Here is a 6,629-nt window from a genome sequence, read left to right as displayed (position 1 = left end):
CAAGACAGAGAGCATGCCATTGTCGAAATGCCCAGCCCAAACTGGGGGAGCTGCATTCCCTCCTGCAGTCCCGGGGGCCATGGCTTTCCTCTGTGTGAGTGAGGCAGGCTGTGAGCTCTGCCTCGCATGGGGCATAGGGACACACTGCTCTCCGGACATAAGCCTTTCCTTCCCACACCCTGTGAAAGGTGAGACAAGCTTCAGGTACAAAGAAATAAACGTTATATCATGCTTGGATCTCAACAGCAAGGAAATACACTGAGGGATCCAGCACACATGGCTGAGAAACCATTTACCAACCAGGACAAATGCAGGAAGATAGTCTGTCCCTGGCAGCGTGCCCGTACAGTCACTGGCGTGACACCGGGAGTCAGCTACGCACCAGGACTGAGTCCGTGGGAGTTGTGGAGGTTGTGAATAACCCTGCATGCACCACCCTGGGATGGAAAGCTATGCGAAGCTCATCACTAGCAGCAACATAGCTCCTTAAATATATGTGACTGCCTGTTGTCCTGGCAGATGCGGGACAGATGTGCTCCATATGGGGTTTCTACAGTGCATGTCTGGGACTACACTACTGGCTGCTTAGGAGGAGGTGGAGATAATTATAAGGACCCTGCCATAAATGAGTATTTCCGAGCTCAAGTGTCTGAGTGACAGGAGGCAACTCAGCTGCTGGGGCAGGAGCAGGCTCACTGTATGCAGGCAACTTTCCTGTTTTGCTGGCTAGATAGCTCCATATAGACTGTGTGAGTCTTGGGCAGACACCAGGCAAGGGGCACGAAAGCATCAGCCTAGCAAAGCTGCAAGTGTCTTAGGGTACCTGAGGGCAGGGTGACACAAATCAGACTGTTCAGAGGAGAGGAGAGATTTAAATTTGGAAACACAGCCTGCTCAGCAAGGTGTGGAGAGAGCACTTTTAGCTAGTGTCCTGCAAAACAGGGAGGCACGTATTAGATAAAAGTCTGGAAAAGACTTATTTCAGAGAACAGAGAAACGTGTGTGCTTGTTATGCATAAATGCACTAGGCAAATTAAATATGGTCAGACTACACCCCATGTCTCTGGTCAGCTTCTGCATCCCCAGTGCCCTTCTGGTGCATGCATCATTCTATGGCCTTGAGTCATGAGCTGGCAGTGGAATGGCTTTGGGTTTACTGTCTCGTGCCCTGAGAGGAGACGAGGTGGAGGCACTGACATCGCTCGGAAAGTAGAAATAATCTTTAAGCTTTCCACTCCGTATTATAGCAATACACTGGTGCTCCCACAGGAGACATGCTGGATGCCATGCTCAGCACCAGCTGGTGGGTGGCACAGGACCCGTTCCCATAGCCGTCAGATTCCCAAAGTAGCTGACATCTAAGCCGGCCCAGGACTGCTAGCATGCTGGCTCAGACACACAGAGTACAGGCCACCTCTGCTCTTCAGCACATTTTGGTGACAGTACAGCTATGCCAAGTATTGTCCTCTGCTGAAGGGTTGAACCCTTCCAGGCTTTCTGCCTGGCTCCTCTCCCAGTAAAACCTTCCCTTGCAGAGGCTGGCAGAAGAGAGGAAAGCAACCCTCATATCACAGTGCTAGTGCTTAGGTGGACTTTTCTGCTCAGAAAGGCCCTGAGGTCCTGGTAGTCCCTCTCCCAGCAACCTTAGAGGAGAGGGGACAGAACTCTGAGAACTAGACTGAGACAGGCAGGGGGAAGCATGAGGGGACAGTGCCCCGCAGCACAATAAAAGTTGTCTGGATGGGTGAAACAAGGCTTCCTTCTGTAGTTTCTCCCAAGCACAAGGAATAACCTGGGAGAGCTGCAGGGACAGGGAGTAAAAGACACTGTGTCATAAGGAGGTGGACATTATAAAAGTTATTCCCAAGAGCTTGCAAGACTGGGAAGGGGAGAGCAGTAAGCAAGCAGGGCAAAAAGAAGGGTGCTATTGCTCTGGGACTTTCTCCTGCTGCTGCTGCCCCTCAAGGTTCAGGTCCACGTAGAGCAGGAGGTGTCTCTAGTCCAACACCTGCTCCACACAGGGCAGACTGCAAAGTCACGCTCGGTTATTTGGGCTGTCCCATTCAAGCTCTGAAACTATGTCTCTCTCTCTCTGTAAAAAATACCAATTTACAAACTTAAGGCAATTGAACTTATAAATTAGACTTGAAATCGTGCATGCAGTCTTACGCACCCAGCTGATTGTTTGTATTCTCAAAACTATGGTCTGAAACTGTTCTATCACTGCAAGTGCGTGACTTCAGCTGAATAATCACAGCTTCACGGGACTTGGAGGAGCACCCAGCAGGGAGTGTTACAAAGATGAGTCATCCTCAACAGGCCGATATTTAATAGCTGGACATGTTTCCCTGGTGTCTAACCTCTGCCTTGTTTCATAATCTTTCAGGGGCAGAGGTGATGTTGCCTGAGACTACATTTGCAAATACAACACTGACAATACCATTTTGGAGAAGGTGATCTGTCTTCATGGCTTCTGGTACTAATTGCTCCTGTAAGAAGCTTGACGCTATCACGATGACTTTTCACATAGTAGCACTATCCAGTTCACTAAAAACACTTCATAGATAAGACCTTTTCTGACTAAAAAGGCACAGTGAAGTACTGTAATCGTCACTATTGCAAAATCTAGAATAGTATCTACCGAAATATGAAGGCTGGGCATGCAAAACATTAAAGTCTAAGAGAAGGCAAATTCCAGCTTACAACAGCTGGAGTTAGCTGAAATTTCCAAGGAGCTGAAGTCTGCAATTTCCTAACACCGCATTTCCTAGCCTAAATCCATAATTTTCCTCTTTTCCTCATTGCTTTCCTACCATGCTGGTTTCATCTCCCATGTGTCCTAACAAGTGGTCTGGAGGCATGCATAAAAAAGTGGCTCTTGCCCAAGACCTGCTTATTCAGGGGTTTGCTGGGTGGTACCTCCTGTCCTCTGGCATGCCAGGACATGAGGTGTGCAGGGATGCTCGCTGACAGACACATGCACTAATTCTGGCTTCGGGTGTCTGAATATGCAACAGTGCCCGAGCATCCACCTGATAAATTAGTGTTGGAAGTCACCCCCCCCTTCATCATGGAAGAAGGAATGCTTCTGGCCCCATTTACAAATTTCATGGGGTGCAGGAGGAAATACCACACCTCTTTTTAATATACGCACGCTCGGAGACACACCTTGAGGCCTCCTTCCAGGTAATTTCTGACTTCTTTATCAAATCTGCACTTGTTCATGTGCACTACAGGGAAGACTAAGAGAAGATGTCACAGTCAATACTGTGGTCTTGCTGCAAGGCTGGAAAATACAACCTTGCTGGGGTAGTAGTTGCATAAAACAGTGCAGAAAGGGAGCCAGACCTTCCAGAACATTTTTAACATTATTTGGGTCATTTCCCTTCCCTGAAATGTTGCCCTTTTGGCAAGATAACTTATTGACATGTTGCAGTCAAAGATGTTTCCCTATTTCTGGGGAAGAGCCAACTTAAATTCAAAGAGTACTCCTTGCTTGCTTGAAAAGATCTTTCCTTACACAGAAAATGGTTCCATTTCCCTTGAAATAACCAAGTGCGTACATGAAAACGGTGTTTGAATAACTCTGCCTGAGACAGCAAAACCTAGTTTTCTGTTCTTCCAAAACCACCTACACACAAACTCACATGGATGAAGCATACATGACCCTCTACAGCAGGTCTGTAGGGTCAGCAGGAAGCCAGTTAGATCAGACATCATTACATGGGGGTTTTGGACCAGTTTTCAAAGACATCCCTGAGTGGGAGCCTTTGCCAGCATCCCTGGTGGCCTGGTGTTGCCATGTCTGTATGCCAGAAAGTGCAGCCATGGTCCTCGCAGTGGCTGGCTCCAGTGTCCCAGCAGGGGCTCACCTGGTGGATGCTCCCAGGGGTCCAGGTTGTCCCTGGGCCAGGAGTACCTGGAGAATGGGATCACAGTGCCTCTGGGCTGCTGCCATCCCCAGGGCATGGCCATGCTCCTGGTCCTGCCCAGGGCAGCAGCTGAAACCCACCACTTCCAGGTGCTGTAGCAGGAGCTCAGCAGGCAAAGGAGTCAGGGGTCCCCAAACAACTCCACCTGTGCCACTAGCGACAGTCAAGTCACCTCTAAGAAGCTGGTGACCCAGCACAGAGGCAGAGACGTGGTGCCAGCCTCCCCCAGCATCCCTCTGTGCCTGTGCCAGAAGGCCACCAGGCTGCTTGCCACCGCAGGATGTGCTGTGCACATGGTGACTCACAGGGACTAGTGGTGGTGTTGCAGAGGGAGGGCAAATGCTGTGGGATGGGAGGGAAGCTGGCACAGGTGATGGGGACACCAAGTTTGTCTTGGAAAATAGTATAATTTCAGTTTGTTGTGCACAAAACCAAGGCACAACAGCTCAGTGGGTGGAAGAGATCATACCACTGGTGGGTAAAGGCTCCTGAAGCAGCATCTGCACTGATGGCGTGATACAGGCATAGGCTCTGCTCCGGTCAGCTCCATCATGAGTTTATATGTACTGGGATCAAAAGCAGCAGCTCCTGCTCATCTTCAGTTTAGGCAGGTGAGAGTGGAGCTGACAAAGTGAAAAGACCTGCACTGGGAATTCACACACCAGTTTTGAAGACTTGCTTTTTGAGCAAATTATGGTTTTAATTTCTTTTGGTGGGGGGCAGGGGTGTGTGCGCAGAGGAAGAAGGATAGTTGACTTTGGCTTACTGTAAGTGAGAGTTACAGGGGAAGGCAACCCTTTGCACTGCCAGCAGCTTCAACAAGCCCCCAGGCTGCTCCCTGCTCCCCGGCACTTTGACTCCAGAGGTTTGATGGACACCTTCCTACCGCCCCCTCCTCTCTGGCTCACATATGCCCTGCCAAGTCCTTCCCTGCCCGTCTCTCATTTCCACCCCTCACCTTTCTCTAGTTGTGTGGTGCTTCAGCATATGACTTGCTATCAGCACGAGTAGGGACTTAAAACTTCTAAAACATTACCATTTAATTTGACTTTTTCACATTGGCAAAGCTATGCCAAGTGTCATAGCCTGCAAGTGGGCATTGTCCCTCTCTGCATGGACACTATAGTAGCATCCTTCCTCTGAAACTGGCTCCTGCTGAAATAAGGTTCACACTTGAGACCAGATTTATGTATGAGCATGATGCTGCTATTGCATATAGCTTTGATGAGAATCTGCTATGCACAGCTCTTTCCTCTCGCACACCTCACTCTGGAGCGTCCCTGGCTCCCCTCCCTCTGACAGCCTCTCTCTGGACAAACCCACCTTCTCCTGGACACACTCAGACTGACCCCATGGCCATGACACCCCACTGCTCAGGTGACATGAGGTGTGCGCGCAGGTGAGCAAAGGCTGTTGTGGCAGCTCACTCCTCCCTGGTGAGTCACTGTGCCCCAGTATCAGTCGCCAGGGCTATTTCTGGTGTCCAGCCTGAAGCAGCACGAGTGCATCCATGGGACTATAATGAGCCACTCCCAAGGTCCAGCTGTATGTTTTTGGGCGTTGCTCAGTTTGGCCAGCACACACCATTTATAAAGGACTTGTTTTCCCTTTGTCCAAATGATTGGCTTTGGATGGTGACAGTTTTAGAAATGGACCTTGCTGGCCCTTTCCTGTAAGGAAAAGAAAAGGATGCTTGGGCTCCAGATAGTGCTTTGGTACTCGTTTACTGGGAATTTGCAAAGTCCTTTCTCCCTGGGCACAGGATGCAAAGCAAAGTGTAGGAATCAAAGTTCTCGCCCATGGTGCCTGAGCCTGCCCTGGAGGCAACTAGTACAGTCCCAAGCCATACAAACCTTCCCAGTTTTGGCCACAGGGCACCCCGCAGCTCCCTATGCCCCAGCCCTTCCCAGCCGAGCCATTTGGTATTCCCAGCTGCTGCGGTGACACCTCCAGTGCCCCTTCCCCAGCTGCTTCTTTGCTTCTGCCATCTAGCCAGAAAAGCACCATACCATTTTCCCCAGGGTCCCAACAAAGGGACTAGTGCTTGGCCAAGGGCCTCTCACCCCATCCCCACCAGCATCACTCACTGGGAGGGCTTGGCAGAAGCTCCGTAATTCTACTGCAACTTCTCTCAAACTTCCATTTGGGTTAACAGGGAAGTTAATTTAACCTGCAGGCAAGAAACCCCTTATTTCTACTTCTTCCAGTTGCTCCTCCCAGTCTCTTCTGTCCACTGACACAGGATTAGAAAAACAAGGGCCTGAATTTAGGACTAGTTAAGAAACCTCCAGAAACCAGGGAGCGAGTGAAACCCTCTTGCTTGCAGAACACATGGGAGACAGGACAGGGGGCAGTGGATGCAAAGAAGCAGCAGCTACAAGAAAATGGGAAAAAAGGGACTTAGACTTCTTTCCTTCCCCCCATGCTGTTTCAAAGGCATGACCTAAACTCAAACCTTGTTCATGAACAGAGTGGGGAGCTCAGCATGTCTTCAAATGATCTCCATAACCACTGTATGCTGCTCATACCAGGAAGCCCTGCAGAGGTGCATGGTAGTGGGCTCAGTCTCAGGGTCACAGACTGATCTGAGGATGAAAAACCTGCTAAGCCCAGGGGTGGAGAAGGCACCTCTGGCTCCTTCATTTCATCAGTTACTGCAAGCGGTGGGTTTCTCCACACACTTGTATTTTCCTCTGC

Source organism: Falco rusticolus, chromosome 4 (genome assembly GCF_015220075.1).
Source record: "Falco rusticolus isolate bFalRus1 chromosome 4, bFalRus1.pri, whole genome shotgun sequence".
Classification (NCBI taxonomy): Eukaryota; Metazoa; Chordata; class Aves; order Falconiformes; family Falconidae; genus Falco; species Falco rusticolus.
Note: the sequence above shows the minus strand (reverse complement) of the source record.